Source organism: Lactuca virosa, chromosome 4, assembly GCF_052849685.1.
Source record: "Lactuca virosa cultivar CGN04683 chromosome 4, Lactuca_virosa_CGN04683_v6, whole genome shotgun sequence".
NCBI lineage: Eukaryota > Viridiplantae > Streptophyta > Magnoliopsida > Asterales > Asteraceae > Lactuca > Lactuca virosa.
The window spans coordinates 328,328,216-328,346,177 of record NC_136429.1 but is presented as its reverse complement, the minus strand read 5'-3'; positions in this window follow the sequence as shown (position 1 = coordinate 328,346,177).

Genomic DNA, 17,962 nt, shown 5'->3' with positions numbered 1-17,962 from the left:
CAACCAATTGACTAATGAGCTAGTATTGGGTAGGAAATCCTAATTAGGGTTTGGAAAACCCTAATAGCATAAAACTCTAATTCTTGAGAATTAATCGGCACACACACGAGATTATTTAATAATTTGAAATATTAAATAATAATCAATTGACAAACTAGCTTAAGGCAATAATGGACTTAATGGATTAAGTCCTTAATGGGTTAAGTAAGAAACATTTAACCCTAATCATCATTTTATGTGAAACCCAAATTTCAATTGGGCTTTGTGTTGGGCCTTCCTAGTGGGCTTTGGTGATTGGACTATTGATGGGCCATCCAAGAACAAGTTAATGGACCAAAGTAATTAGATGGGCTTTAGGATAAGGCCCATGTGAGGACTTGGGCCCAATTTGGAAAATTGGACCATAGATGGGCCATAATTGAGCCTTTATGACTATGTGATAATGGGCCATGTGAATTGGATTGGAATAACTGAATGGGCCTTAAGGAAAGACCATGTAGGGGTTTGGGCCCAATTTGGAAAATTGGGCCATACGTTGGGATTTGACCCATTATTTTACTTTTGGGCTCTTGTAGTGTGAGTTGGACCTTGGGCTTGGAACCCAATTATTAATTGGGTATTGTTTGATGTTGACAGTTCGGGAACCTGTCAACCAGCAGCTGGAGTTTTATCTGCGGGACTTCAACAATGCCAGGTGAGTTATCCTCATTATACTAAGGGGTCTAAGGCACCAAGGCCGGCCCATTGGATATGATATCCTAGTAGTTGTATTATGTTGAGTATGAGTTGGTTATGCATGCTAGTTTGATATGCTAGAGGGTGGGTCTGTAGGACTACCTGTGATACTGATTGATTTCCTGTATGTGCATTATCTGTTACATGTTGATATGTTATGTGGAATGGGTTGAGGATGTACTGCTCCGTGCGGTAGCCAACAAACCCTAGAGTATTCTAGATATGAGCTGAGGGCCTAGTAGGCATTCCAGAGTCATACTGAGGACTCGGGAGCATTCCAGATACGAGTTGAGGGCCCGGTAGGCATTCCAGACTCGTACTGAGGGCTCGATGGCATTCCAGATATGAGCTGAGGGCCCGGTAGGCATTCCAGACTCATACTGAGGACTCGGGAGCATTCCAGATACGAGCTGAGGGCCCGGTAGGCATTCCAGACTCGTACTGAGGGCTCGATGGTATTCCAGATACGAGCTGAGGGCCCGATAGGCATTCCAGACTCGTACTAAGGGCCCAGGGGTAATCCAGCTTGTAAAGTTGTGGACCCATTGCATGTTGTTCTGTTCAGTTCGTTATGATATGTTATTGCTGACATGGTTATGTGGACTGTATGTGTATCGGTATTTTGGAGGTAACTCACTAAGCTTTCTGGATTACAGTTTCAGTTTATTGTTTCAGGTGCATCAGGGGATCTGTTGGATTAATGTCTAAGTCCATAACTATATTTGGTATGTACTTGACCTAACCGGGCATGGTCCATTTGGGTTGCACTTCACCGGCACAATTTATATGGATAGTCTTTTGAGAATAGTATATTTATGATTTATATTAATATATTATAAGTTCTAATATATTAATATGGAATCATATTATTTAATTAGTATTGATCAAGAATTAATTTAGAATTAATTAAGTGATCAAAAAGAACTAATTAAATATGGACTCTTATATATATGGAATGGGCCAAGTTCATTTAGGTTGGGCTAAGCTTTCATGGATGGTCCATGGAGCTTTTAACCCATGGATCCTATGTAAATGAAAGGTCATGGGTATTAGGGTTTACATGGATGTAACCCTAATCCTCCATAATATATAAAGGGGTCCTTGGCTCACAAAATTGGACAAGTGTGTGAAAATAAGAGTGGACCGATTTTAATGTGCATACATATTCTCTCAAGTTCTTCCAAGGTGTTTTGGTGATTTGTGATTCCATTTGAGGCTTCCACACTATTGGGGCTAAGCTCTTAAAGCTTGAAGACATCAAGCTACATCAAAAGGTATGTCATCTAACTAGAACTTTGTAGTATAGGTGCTTCATAATATGATAGTTAGGATGAAACCTTGGAATAGTTAATATTTGCATGTATAATAGAGAAAACATAGATCCAAGGTTTATAGGGTTGCATGTACACCATAGGAGTGTTAGAATGCTCAAAAACCAACAGTGGTATCAGAGCCATGGGTTGTTTTCTGTTATATTGATGCAAATGTTTTATTTTCAAGTTGAAAAAAAAAAGGAAAAAAAAAACATGACGTTTGTCAAATTTTAAGATAATTACTTGTTTTGTGAAAAACGATTTATTTGTAAAATTTGAATCATTTCTTATATGAGTTGAATTAGGTCAAATTTAGTAAAAGATAAAATGATATGATTATTTTATTAGTTTTAAAAGTTTGATCTAAATGTTTTAAGGAGTTACATATTTTGTCATAAAATTTTGGAGCTCAAAAGTTTTTTTTTAAAGTTGTGATCTTAAGGGTTTTTGAAACTTCCATAAGTTATGGATATGAAAGTTTTTTTTAAAAAAAAAAGAAATTTGATTCAAATTTTTTATGGAGTTACAAAATTTGGTGTTAATGTTTTAAAGAATTCCATAACTTGTTCTTAAGTTATGGAACATGGAAAGTTTCATCATAAAACACCATTAATTCCATAAGTTATGGAATCCAAAGGTTTTCAAGAATTACAAAACTTGCCCTCAAGTTTTGGAATTTGAGAAAAGTTTTTTATGAAAAAAAGAATTGAATTCTAAAACTTTTGGGTTCATAACTTAAACAATTAATTAAATGGTTTTAATTTTGAGTTTAATAATTGGAATTATGATGTTTTGTTGACTAGTTCAAATTAACTCTTATTGACTTTATTAATAGTTAATTAAAGCGTTTAATTAAAAGAGTATTATTAATCCATAAATATATGGTTTGAGTTTAATTAAATTAAAATTCTAGTTTAATTAATAGATTAAACCACCAAGTATTTTAAATGTCTAAAATACACCCTTGTACTATTATAATATTAAAAGTTTAATATATTATATGTATAAGAGCAAGTCGTCTTACCATTAGTAGGCCTCATTCACGAAGCCGGTCTATAAGGGGGTATAAGGTTACTGCCTATAAAATGGCAGTTTAATGGGTGTCCACTCTCACTCACCGCTTTCTTGACCGGTGGAGGGTCGTTAGCCGAACAGGTAGGACAAGGACTATAATTCTCCCTTCATTAAAAGTATTAATGATAAATACTAAGTAACTAAACCTTTTATTAATTCCCAATCTTAGTTACTTAGGAAAATGTGAATAAGGTGCTAATCCATGAAATTACACTTTGCACTTTGTTTAAAACGTTAGTGGAGCGTGTGTGGTTAACCGGCACACTAACCTGGATTTAACAAAGCAGGCAAAGGGTAACTTAATATTTATCATAGTATTGGTGGAGCTCGTGTGGTTAACCGGCACATCGATTGAGGGGTAAATATTAAGGGTACCAAGTATATTTGCATGGTTACTTCACACCTTGTTTTGTGATCCTCGGCATCCCAGTCACAAAACCTGAAGGGCACACTCGAGATTGAAACATGCCATTGAAAAGTTCAATGAATCTCAAAAGATCTAGGAGTTTCAAATCCAAGTAAAAAACCTAATTAAATTATTTTGTTTTTCATGGTGGAAATTGGTAAATCGTCATTTACCTACCTTCAACTATTTTATAACTCGGATTACGGCATCCCTCTTCCAGTTATAAATAGGTTGTTGGATCCAAGCCTTAATATTTCATATTGGGTGTTATATTAAGGACTTTAGATGAACTATCTTGAATATCTCCCAAAAGATGTCGAGTTCAGACATCTATGATCTTCCCAAATCTCTTGGAACTTTACTTCCTCCACCTCCTCCAATTATTCTCCCTAACCCACAAGTTCAAGGTCACTCAAGCCCTAATGGCAAGCAAGGTCTATGTGTGATCACATCTTAGAGATGAAGTCACATATTGACAAGCCGGGAGAGTTGGGTTTCAAAGTCTTGAGAAAGTTGGATGTTCAATCACTTTCTAAGTCACATAGTGAGTTACTTTGGGACTACTATGATACAGACTATGACATGAACCTTAATGATCATATCTATTTGTTTGGTGCTGCTGAATCAGCAATGATTTGGAACGATAGTGAAGCAAATTTGATTAGAAGATCAACTTCCCAAAAACTTTATGGACAGTGACATTGGTGACACTTGAAATCCAGAAAAAGCATTCTCTTCCCAATGGAAAGGGATTGGCCATAGTCAACCCGGTTGACCAAATGGTAAAGAGAAAGGCTAAGTCTGATATAGTCCTATTACCAAAGGGTCCATATGTTTATTTTGCCAAAGGAAGGGGCGTTGATTGCAAAGCTGCCAAATTTACCTAAGGATGTTAAAGTCAATAAGTTTGACTCTACATCAGGTAGAGCCCATTATCTAACTCTGTTAAGTTCTATTCTGAGATCCTCATTACATGATGTGACTGGGTCACATGTTGATGTTTTAAGAATCAAAGAATAGAGAGAAATCTTAAAGGAAGTATATGCTGATTCTGATCGCGAAGGTGGATTTCGATCGCATCAGAATTTTGAGCAGTTGCTTAAGAAGTTATGATATATTGCTAAGGAATAGATAACAACAATTTTCCATGTGGATTGTAAGGATAAGTTTTTCCGCAAAGTTTTAAAATAAAAGAAAATTGTTTAATTTTGTTTATTTGAAGTATCCTTACAATGGCATTTGTGGAAAATTGTTGCTTATATGATTCCACTGACAGCAATATTGGAAAATGGATTTGATTCTTTCATTTGTGGTAGTGTCTAAATTTACCAAATCAGGAAAGTTCCTCATCACCCAAGTTTCAATTGGACCGAAACTTGGAATCATGCAAGTTGAATAGTATGATGAATGAGAACTTTCAAGCATTGGAAAATCAAGACTAATTACTTGTCACATGGATGTGTGAGTCAAGTGAAGGACTAAAGGGATCGAGTACACATTCTTGTGCACTAGTCATGTCCACCAAAAAGCTCGTTAAGACTATTTGATTTACTAAAGTTTAGTAAATATGGTTATACTTACAAGTTTAAGTATAATTCTGAAACGTTGGAAAAGTCTCAATGTATGGCAGAACGAATGGGAAGAATCAAATTAGGCAGAAAGATAAAAGTTTCTCAAATCTGAAAAGATGGGAGAGTACTTTAGTATCATGTTTGTGATTATCTAAATGATTTAGAAATCATATCACAATTAGTCCTCTAAAGGTCTTCTTAGTGCATTCTTATGACTAAGAAGAGGAGTCATGAATTGTTGAAATGGTTAGATCAGGAAGATGAGTCATACTTCGTTCCAAAACAATTCTTAGAGTCATACTCCAAGATTGTAACTTGAGTGACATATCTTAAAGAAAGGTTTAAAACACTTGTCAAATGTAAGAGTAAAAGTGTCCTACTCTTGTACATTTGAAATTGGTAAGTTGTGATGTTTTGGATAAAACAAAGACCAACTAAGGCCAATTGTGTGAAGTGTTTGTCTTGATAAAGAATCTGCACTATCTCTTGAATATTTGGCAAGATAGTCTTATATGTCAAGAGGATAGTGGGAGTCTTAAAGATCCTAAAAAGAACTTCAAGAACTAATCAAGAATAAAACCTGAGGTTCTTCACTAGCACACGACTTGAGGTTTATAACCTATCGTGTTGACATATTCTGTGCCCATTCCAGTTAAAGTTGGCTTTGCATAGGAGTTCTGAAAGTTCTCAATTGGTTGGATAACAACTTGGAAGCAATGACAGGCCCTGTACTGCCAGGTGGCAAGAAGTTAAGATTGCATAAGTTCAGTCCATATGAGTTTGGATGAAATTCATTATCCTTGTCTTGTGACTATGGTTTTGACGATTCACATGGATAAGAACACATACACAATAAAATCTAAGGGTCATAAGGTTTCTCTCCTATTCATGAAAATGATGGTGAGGAAACACTTCCACCAATTATATTTGAAGCAGATGGCAAAAGGTCTAAACAATTGAGACTATGATTACGGCATCCCTTTTCATAGTTCTGAAATTGTTTAGACACACATGCATGCTATCTAAGGAAAGGTGTATGATTTTGATAAAGTTTTATCAAAGCATCTCGTATCAGAAATCTGAACTTTGGTAAGAAAGTCAATAAAGTATTGATTTCTAGAAGTCCAGCTGATTTCTGAGTACATGTCAAAGCTAGTGGGAGCATAAGTGTTATGCTAATAATCATCATGTAAGTGGGAGCATGATAATTATTGTTAGTGTTGCAAGTTAGCAATGTTAATTATAGAAAACTAAAGTTTCAATTCGTGAGGCTGCAGGGATTGAAAAAGTTGTTTTGTTATAATTAAGGGAGAGGATATACTTCATTTCAGTTCTAAAGGCTTAGATTGAGACCTTAATCATCTTTAGTCAAGAATATATATATATATATATATATATATATATATATATATATATATATATATATATATATATATATATATATATATATATATGAATTTCATGTTGGATTGGTTCAACTTAAGGAAATTCTATATATTGCGTTCTCAAAATTCGATTATGATTACGGCATCCCTCTTCATAGTCAAATTTTGAAAACATGGCAAATAAAAATATTGTAGCAAAAGACTGGTCTAGAATCATGTCTTTATGTGAGACATCTTGAATCGTGTACCATTTGCTTTGGGTACAGGATCGATTGCATGTGCTATAATATTTGTCATTTCTAAATTTTTCCAAATGCCCAGAGGCATTAAGAAGGGAAAAGGTCTAGAATTGGATATGACTAAAATGATTAAGCAATTGTCGAGGACAATCTGAGGTTTACCAAAGATTGGTTGCTCAGGGACAGTTGGAAGTATAGTGCTAATTTTGGAAGGACCATATTGACATATTCTGAAAAGAGGCATCTCTTATTCAGAAGTGATAGTCAAAATGAGAATATGGAGTTGTCTCCATAGGTGGAAGTTATATGTGTAAGATTAGAAAACTTAATGCAAGAAGCATGTCCAAAGCAATGTACTTTGAATATGAGACTTAGTTTCCATGGAGTTGATCTCCATTGGAATACCTTATAATGACTGTTGACAAGTCTTTGTGACTTTGTACATATTCATTACAGGAGGGTCAGTACATATAAGTTTAAAATCTAAACAGATTTCGATAAATGATAGGAATTTGAAATTCTCACATTTTTCGATAAGGATTTGGGAGTGTGAAATTAGAATCATTGAAATTATGTTCAATTGGTTTATTTCACAAAGTAAGGATCATAGACAAACATAGAGTGCATACTTGGTGTATGGCAAAGCTATTGTTTAAGAAAAACATAGTGTACATGCTTGGAGCATGGGACAACTAGTGTTTTTAATTCAAGTATAAAGTTGATAAAACCGAAACAATGAATAATGAGTAATTAGTATGGTGATAAATAAAAGGGTTTATTTATATTCATAGGGTTTGATACCATATTTGATTCATTTATTCTTGTGTTTCACTTTGCATGTTTTGACTTCCAGAATAACTAAGTCGCTCTTCTTGAATGATTAAGTTATTCAAACCATCCACAGTCGATCATATGTTGGAAGTAGATATGAATCAAGGCTGTCATGGGTTGGTTTGTAGAAGTCATACTCAATAATAGTTTTAGACTTATCCAAGTGGGAGACTGTTGGATTAATGTCTAAGTCCATAACTATATTTGGTATGTACTTGACCCGACCCGGCATGGTCCATTTGGGTTGCACTTCACCGGCACAATTTATATGGATAGTCTTTTGAGAATAGTATATTTATGATTTATATTAATATATTATAAGATCTAATATATTAATATGGAATCATATTATTTAATTAGTATTGATCAAGAATTAATTTAGAATTAATTAAGTGATCAAAAAGAACTAATTAAATATGGACTCTTATATATATGGAATGGGCCAAGTTCATTTAGGTTGGGCTAAGCTTTCATGGATGGTCCATGGAGCTTTTAACCCATGGATCCTATGTAAATGAAAGGTCATGGGTATTAGGGTTTACATGGATGTAACCCTAATCCTCCATAATATATAAAGGGGTCCTTGGCTCACAAAATTGGCACAAGTGTGTGAAAATAAGAGTATGCCGATTTTAGTGTGCATACATATTCTCTCAAGTTCTTCCAAGGTGTTTTGGTGATTTGTGATTCCATTTGAGGCTTCCACACTATTAGGGCTAAGCTCTTAAAGCTTGAAGACATCAAGCTACATCAAAAGGTAAGTCATCTAACTAGAACTTTGTAGTATAGGTGCTTCATAATATGCTAGTTAGGATGAAACCTTGGAATAGTTAATATTTGCATGTATAATAGAGAAAACATAGATCCAAGGTTTATAGGGTTGCATGTACACCATAGGAGTGTTAGAATGCTCAAAACCCAACAGGATCGTGGCAGGGCAAAGGCGTGATCGTACAGCTCCTCATTTTTTATGACTATGTTTCTGGGATACTCAGATATTATACATTTTGAAACCAAGTTTGTAATAACTAATGGTTTTTGGGTTGTTTAAAAAGTTTTAAATTGGCTTGAATTTTTGGGTGTTACACTTATCTTCTTTCTTTGGCACACTGCACTCACGAAATCCTTGAGGTTCTGAGTATTACCAACTCAGGCTGATGATTTTGAAAATCTGGCAAATGAATTCGTCTCTAATCCCAAAGACGAAAGATCCCAACCGCCATGCCGAATGTTTTTGATCTTATCCACTTGGTGCTCACGATCGGTCTGATGTGACGGTTGGGCAACGTGGCCCGACTTTCCAGGAACTTTATCTGACATGGAGCGTTTAACGGCTAGTGGTGCAAATTTCAAGGACAGACGTGGCTTACTCTTTTAAGAAAACGTTTGGAATTCAATAGGGGTTACATATAAAAGGAAATCATACTATCCTTTTACAATTACGCGTTCAAATTCTCCGACGATCAAAAAGCCCTAAATTTCTCTGTTCTTCAAGAAGTTCTCAAAACCCTAATCCATGGCGGCTGATCCAATCTCCACTACTGAAGAAGTTGCATCTCAACCACTGATGAAGATTCAAAGCACCAACTATCAGGTTGAAGGTGATGTGTCACTATATGCAAAAGAGCTCAAGATGCTGATTGTTGCTCTTAAACATTCTGGTCTCGCAACTGCAATGTTCAATGCTTTTGAAGTTCCATTGTCCTGGTTATCAATGGCTGGTTCTACTGCTTCTTACAGCAAAGCCACTGATTTAATCACATTCAATATGGTGAATGAAAAGAGAATTCGGCTATCGAAGAAGTTGTTTACTCAAATCCTGGTAATTCCAAATTCCCCTCCCGTCTTTAAACCTAATGATGATCAAGTGATGTTCATGTTTAACGAGATGGGTCATCAACCACCACTCGTTAAGATCAGTGATTTCAAGAAATCTGGTCTTCCTTGCATATGGAATTTTCTGTTTGGAATATACCTTCGTTGCTTAATTGGGCGAAGTGTAGGGCTTGATAAGGGGAGAATGGAAGTTTATGCAATGGTAGCAGGGTTGTACTACGATCTCAAAGTTGATTATGCTACTCAGATTTGGAAGGAGTTTATCAAGAGCTTGGAAAACACGAATGTGGTGAAAGGTATTTCGTGTGCATGTTACTGGAGTTTGATTCTTTAGTATGTGTATGAGAAAGAAGGTATTCCAGTTCCTGTGGATGAGGCTAAGGCAGAATTTGCAAAGTATCACTTTCCGAAGAATGTTGCAGATGATTCAGACGAATTCCTAAATGTTGCTCGAATTCCTAATGGAATGTTGAAGAAGGTTGATCCAACAAATTTTTTGTTGGTGGCGTATTTGCAACATCTTAATCCTTCAATCGAAACTAGAATTTTGCTGAAAACAAGTTATGAAGGGTCATCCAAAAAGAAGAAAAAGTCGAAGAAAGTTCCTGAAGAGGTTGTAGTTCAAGAGAGTCCCAAGAAACAACCTAAAACCAAGTCTCCTAAGAAGACTGCAAGTGAAACTGAGAAGCCTAAGGAGAAAGTGATTCCTGAATCTTCGAAGGAATTCATCCCTTCGAAATCAGGTGTGTTCAAAAGATTACGGAATTTCACATATCAGAAACGAACTTCATCAAAAGATCAGTCTCCAAATGTTTGTAAACCTCAACTTAACCGCCAAGGAGTGAAAGTTCGTGAAATTCCTGCACCTGTTTCCCCTTTGATGAGTTGAGAACTCTTTAGATCGATTAGATCTTCAACAGGTAAAACAATAAGAATAACAAATACTGAAACACTCAATGAACCAATCCGTATGTCGAATGATTAAAATATAGTCACACCTCAGAAGAGCTCGACTAAGAACTTCCTCTGTAGAGGTGTGCTAGGGTTTACAGTACAATCAATGAGATAATAATTAAAGCGTTAATGACAAGGATGCATGCATGCACCTTATAGACTAAACCCTAGAAAGATAAGCACGGTTGGACAGGCCCAAACCGAGAGTACATAATAGACCGAACTACTAAGGCCCAATGGCGCAACCTTTTAAACCCAACAATCTCCCCCTTTGCGCCAATTGAGGCGAGAGACTACTTCGGTTGAGTAACTGTAGTTTTCCTCACAGTCTTGAACAGGGATGATGGTAAGAAGAGTTTGACGGAAAAGAATATACCACCGAAGCATATCAGTAAACATCCTTTTGTCGGCTTCGCTGTTCTGATTACACCCGTGTATAATATCGAGAATATGCTCCATGCAGGCAGTGGAGAACAGGTGTTTGTCAATAGGAGCGAACAAGCATTTTTGACCTTCGCCCCTAATGAACATGACCATATGAAAATTGGGGTCAATTTTAGCCTTAACCATCACGTTGATGTCGCTTGCCTTCCCAATTGGCTTGATTGTGGGCTTCTTCTTTATGGCATAGGCGATTTCCTGATCCATCTTTGCGACTTCAAGAATGTAACACACCAGCATTCGCTTGATGTGATCTATAATAGGCTCATACTCCTTTTGATTAGTCAGCAAAATGTTGTTCAGGAGAATCCAATCATGAGGATTCAAATTTGGCATATCAGCCAGGGAAATAATATGAACCGAACTATCAGAGCCTCCGGTCACTTTGAACTTGATGTTGATAAACTTCCCTGCTGAAGTGGGTGTCAACACCTTGACTGTTGTGATTTTCTAATTACTCCAAGTCAGGTACTGAGGCTGAGCGAACTCAAGATAGTACTCAAGCAAATCTCGATCAACCTTCGGATCAGGAGACGGAATGGCAACTGTTGACTCAAAACAATGAAAGATGAAAGCCTTTCGGGTGATTGGCATATCAAATTGAGAATCCTTGGAATTCTCAAGAGCGAATGAAAGAACTGGTTCGAGCCAATGAGTGCTTGGAGCTTCAATTACCTCCCTCTGAAGCTTTTCCATAGACCACAGAGGAAACACAGATTTCCTCTCTTTATCAAACATTTCCTTTGCTTTTCGAACCTTTGCCTCAATCTCTCGATCATCAGGCTTAACTTTGAGGCTATCGGTTTTAGAAGCTTTTTCTCATGTATCTGTATCATCATCGATTTCAACCTCATCATCATCACCAATCTTCTTCTTTCATTTGTCCTTCATACTGCCCGAAGCTTCATTACCCTTCGGCTCAGCAGTGACTTTCGGTTGGGTGATAGGTTTACTTTTTGGAGGTGGCTGATATTGACCCTGGCCCTGAGTAACATTTTCTCCCCCTTGTTTCGGAGGGACAACGGGCTCCAGAACACCCTCAATCCTGCTTAAAATATCGAGAGCAGGTCGCAATTTCTCAGCTAAGTGGCGTCTAATGGAGATGGTAAGGACCGAATCATGAGCTTCCAAAAGATGTAGAAGAATGGAGTGTACATCACCAATAGAGCTTTTAACCACTGCACGCTCAGACTTTAATTCGTCAATCTCCTTGGTTGCAGCACTGAGCTTCAGATTCTGAATTTTAAGCTGAGAAGTTCGCTTATCCAGCTCATCCATAATCCTGTTTTCGACAGCAAGTTCAGCTTCAAGTTGACTGAGACGTGCATAAACTGAAGTGTGAACCTCAGTGTTGGCGGTCTGAATTGCTTGGAGTGCTTCCTCAAAATGCTTCTTTTCAGCCTCCAGTGAACGCGTAAGATTATCAACAGAAGCATTCACTGTTTGAGCATTCTTCTGAGCGGCAGCTTGGAGAGAATCAAGAAAGAGTTGAGCATCAGAAACTAGTTTTCGACATTTGCGGTCGCTTGCTTGCAATCCTTGGTGGAGGCTTCGACTGCAATGGAAGATTTCTGACAGGTGGAAATGGAGGCTTCAATAGCTTTAATAGCATTAGAGATGGAAGTGCCATGCTCTTTGACAAAGGTTGCCAATAGAGCTTTGATTGTTGCTTCGGAGTATGCACTGCCAGAAGTGGAAGAAAGTAGTTGGTCAAGCTTGTCATTCATAGACTTTAAATGCTTCTTCGTGACAGGAGCGTCATCATCTTCATCACTCTGTACTCGATAAGGACTAAAGTAAACAGAGTCGAATTCCATGTCTTCTCTGCCAAAAACAGGTTCAGATTCGTGTGAAGGAGGTGGGGATAAAGTTTTTGAGGTAATTGGGGGTTCAGAACCGAACGTAGATGCCCCCGTATCAGATACGTTGACACGAACAGTAGGTTCGGTTGGAGAAGTAGTAGTGGTAGTAACTTTGGTGAATAAAGGGGTTGGAATTGGAATTGAGGTAGTAGTGGTAGATGAGATGCGTGGAGGAAAGGGAGCAATGGTAATAGGAACCGATTATGTAGGAGAATGAGGAGGTGAGTTTCGGTTACCTGCATTAGTTGGTGATGGTGGAGGCGAATTACCTCGAGGCGGACTTTCGGTTTAAGAAACGTTGTCTTCAGTTGACTCGGGGTCTGGCTGTGGGTTAGATGGAACATATTATGTGTCACTTGAAGAAGGGGAAGGAGACTTCGGTTTGTGAGCTTTCTTCTTGGTCTTTCATTTCTTTGGAGCAGTAGCGGCTGCTTGTTCAGACTTGTGCTTCTTGGGAGTAGAAGCTTTTGAGGATTAACCTTCCTTTTTCCCCTTTTCTTTCAGGCTTCTTCCCTCTTTTCGCTGGTTTATCGGCTGCTTCTAGTGAACTTTGCATTTCTGGAGTAAGCTGCCTTGGTCCTATATGGGGTAGCTTCTTGTACTCAGTTATAACCTTGCTTTCATTGGAAACACACCTGTACATAGACTCCGAAACTGAACCAATAAAAAGATATTTGGAGGGATTTGAGATAAGGATCCTCGTCATGTGGAAAGTGGTAATAGATGACATCAGTGAATTGGCCATTGTTGGAACATGAAACTTTTCCATCGCCCATTGAGTGACTACAGTCCAAAACCTAGCACATGAAATTTCAGAGTACCTTGAAGAAGAGTTTATACTCTGAACCAGTTGAGACCATAAGATTGATCCAAAATCCATGTTAACCCCAAGGTACAGACCATAAAGAAGGGTCATGAACACCCTGCTCGCTCCATCAGAACCTGCAACCCTCTCCGATAAACCCTTGGAGAGGAGGGTAAATAGACCGTTCCACTGCGGAGGAAGACATGATTTCTTGAACTTGGTGATAGTGGTGAGAATCTCAGTGTACCCCATATCATAGAACATTGTGAAGAGTTGAGTGGTGGTAATGGAATTCGGGTTAATCATGGAATCGTCGATAGCAAGCCGTAGCAGTAAATAAAACCTAGCTTTTGAAATCGACGTATTTTGATTTACGATCTCAAAGAAAATACGCTCGTTAGCTTTATCGTAGACAGCAGTTGAGTAAACTTGAGAAAGCAAGGACATGGGAACACACTCAACCTGCGTGAGAGAAATCACCAGCGGGGAATACTTGAGACATTCGACCTCGTGAAGCATGTACGAATCATAGACGAATGGATTCAGTTTGATGATAAGATTCTGATTGGGTTTGATGGTCAGAAGAGATGACTGAGTAGTTTGTTCGTAAACAGAGGAAGATTCAGCCATTGTTACAGGTGTGGGGAAGAAGATGAACAGGAGATATTCGCTGGTGTTTTCTTGAGAGAATGGAGATTTGGTAAAGTAGCCCAAGAGGTGTGAGAAACCTTTATATACCATCGCCATGATAGAGAAAGAATCCACAGTAATGATTCGACGATCTTCTGAATCGACGCCTGAAAAAGCATGATGTGACAGCTGGGTTTCGCTAGGAAGACGTCATCAGGCGTGATATTAGGAACCGTTTCAAATTCACGCACCTTTCCATCCTTATCTCCTTTTCAAATTCTGAACCGTTTCAAATTCATGCTGACTCACCCTTATCTTTTTAAATAAATCAACACCACCGTAAAGAACCGAAGCTAGATGTCTAAAAATAGCTTATTGGCAACCGAACAAGAGTTTGGAAAAATCATAAAGATTTTCGTGTAAGTTAGTGTGAAAGATAAAGAAATAAAGCAAATTTTATGTGGGATATAAGTGATGTCAATCAAGACATGAAGCAGTAGATCCCGGGCGTGAATCTCTTCCTTCAAAGTCAAGAGAGACTTCAAAGTGCTTGTGTGGTTCCCCGTGAAAATACGATCAAATACTTGTTAAGAAGAATTCAAAGGCATCTTTTTATTATAAGGATATTGATGGTGGTTGAGCTTCAATCCATGCTTTGGTTCTTGACATAAGACCAAAAGTGGACGAAGTACTTGTGAGACCGATGTAGCCTGTTAAACAAGTAGGTTTGTTCATTTTTCAGTGACTTGTTGATATATGTTTTTAGAAACCCCCAAAAAAAATTTAAAATGGATCTGTTGGGAAGAAAAGCCTTGGTAATAGACGTTTTCATAAGGACCACTCAAAAAGAAAAATGGATTTCAGGTGACATTCCACAAGAGTGGTTTCGTTAATTCATGGGTGAAAGCTAGAACGTTTGATTGTTCACCGTCAATTCATCATTGGTGTTGGTTTTTGGGTTTCACTCAGTTCGTGGTAGAACGAAACTAAGATCATTAACACAGATGTTGCGTAACCATAAACCTCAGTGTTAAAGACTGAGAGTCTCAAGGGTTACAATTATGAACCGAAAGTAGATGGAGAAAAATGGTAAGGAGGTTAAAGAACCGAAAGCACCTCTGCTATAGAGTAAGGACCGAGCAGACAACTCTTAACTCAATATGAGACGAGTAAGGTGTCTCTTAAGTGATTTTATCAGCCTGATTGGGAAGATTTGATTTGTGTATATCAAATCAGTAAGGCTACACTTGAAATCTTTGAGGCTTTGGTCGACATACAGCAACATGCTTCTAGGGACACTTAGCTAGTACTAAGAGAAAGAAATGTATACCTGTCCCAGCTCCATCATTTGAATGAACAATGATACCTTTCAGTGATATTTTGGAATTTTTGACTTTAATGATAAGCAACATAAACAAAACAAAAGAAAAAAAATATTTTTGGATTTTATGAATTTTCTGAAAAAGAATTAAAAACAGAAAGGAAAATATTTTTGATTTTTGTGAATAGAAACGAAGTGAGAAAAGACACATACAATGTACAAAATATACAACCGAAACTGCAACCGAAAAGTAGTGAAGCAAAATAGACCGAGCGTTCGGTTCATTTCGGTTCCCAAAAAAAATCAGGAGCCGAAATAGACCGCGCGATCGCTGAGTTCGGTTCATTTCGGTTCCCAAAAAAACAGGAGCCGAAATAGACCGAGCGTTCGCTCTATGTCGCGTTCGATTCATTTCGGTTCAAAAAAATCAGGAGCTGAAATAGACTGAGCATTCGCTCTATTTCACATTCGGTTCATTTCGGTTCCCAAAAAATCAGGAGCCGAAATAGACCGAGCGTTCGCTCTATTTCGCTTGATAAATTTTAATGAGGCAAAAGCGATTTCGGTACAGACTCAACTTCCATCATTCCTAAGCCTTGTAAAATTTTGTTAAAGCTTGCTTCTGGTAAGGCTTTTGTAAATATGTCAGCTAGTTGATCAGTGGTTCGAACAAAATGGATTTCGACATTACCATCTTCCACGTGATCCTTGATGAAATGATACATCAGTGCTATATGTTTCGTCTTTGAGTGTTGCACTGGATTGTGACATATCCTTATTGCGCTTTCAGAGTCACAATACAAAGGGATTTTTTCTTCATGTTCAGGCCATAGTCTCTAAGTTGACTTTGTATCCATATGACCTGTGAGGTACAAGACGTTGCGGCTATATACTCGGATTCGGCTGTGGAAAGAGACACACATGTTTGCTTCTTCGATTGCCAGCTAACCAGTTTGCCATCAAGAAACTGACACCCGCCAGTTATGCTTTTTCGATCCAGTCCACATCCACCTAGATCGGCATCAGAGAATGCTTGTACGAAGAATCCTGATTTCGCCGGGTACCATAAACCGAGAGATGAGGTTCGCTTTAGATACCGAAAAATATTCTTCACAGCCATGATGTGAGGTTCGCGTGGATTAGCTTGAAACCTGGCACAATAATAAACAGAAAACATTATGTCTGGTCGACTAGCTGTCAGATACATTAAGGAACCTATCATTTGGCGATAGAGGGTCATGTCAACAGCCGATTTTTCCAGAGAAGGTGTTAACTTCGTGCCAAACGCCATAGGAACCTTGACTTTTGATTCTCCCATCATTCCAAACTTGGCTAGTAAGGTCTTGGTGTAATCCTCTTGATTAATAAAAATGCCTTCGGGTCCCTGTCTAATATTCAAGCCAAGGAAAAAGTTAATTGGACCCATTGAGCTCATCTCAAACTTAGTCTCCATTAACTTCCTGAATTTAGCTGTGAGGCTGGGATTCGTGGAACCGAAGATGATATCATCGACATAAATTTGGACGATCATAAGGTGGTCACCTTCTTTGTTACGAAAGAAGGTTGGGTCAACCGAACCTTGTTTAAACTTAGACATTTTTAGAAATCGAGTAAGTGTTTCATACCATGCCCTAGGAGCTTGCTTCAGACCGTAAACCACCTTATCCAGAATGTAGCAGTGATCTGGATACTTTTCGTTCACGAAGCCCGGTGGTTGCTCTACGTACACCGTCTTTTCTAATTCTCCATTTAAGAATGCACACTTGACATCCATTTGGAAAACTTCAAAGTTTTTGTGAGCAGCGTATGCCAGAAAGATCCGAATTGATTCTAGCCTTGCTACAGGAGCGAAGGTTTCTTCGTAATCAATCCCTTCTTCCTGACAATATCCCTTGACCACCACCCTTGCCTTGTTGTGAATTACATTTCCCTCTTTATCCAGCTTGTTCCTGAATACCCATTTTAACCCAACCACAAATGCATCCTTCGGTGTGGGAATCAGTCTCCAGACACGATTTCTCTCAAACTCGTGGAGTTCTTCTTGCATTGCCTGTACCCAATCGGAGTGATCGAGTGCAGTAGAAACCGTTTTTGGTTCAACTTTGGAGACAAACGAATTAAACATGCAAAATTCCACTTGAGAGAATAATGCAGTTTGTTTCGCTTTCAGTTGAGAACGTGTGAGAACTTTTGCCGATGATTCACCAATGATTTGAGTTTCTGGATGATCTTTTGTCCATTTGGTGAGGGGAGGGTAATTTGGATCACAAGAGGGATCCAGTTCAGCATATACTTCTTCTTCGAATTCTGACTGTGTATCATCATTTTCATTATTTGGATTGAAATTCTCCCCCTCGAATGATGAAACAGTTTCGGCTTCAGGCTCAGAATTCTCCCCCTCGATTGGACGTTCAATGGGTATGGTGGTTGATGGATTCTCCCCCTGGATAGTAGAATTGGAAGATTCACTTGGCTTTTGAGATTTTTCAGATTCTTGAGATCCACTCGAACTGGAAGGTTCGCTTTCCATGACTTTAGCAGCTTCATCAATCACCTTCT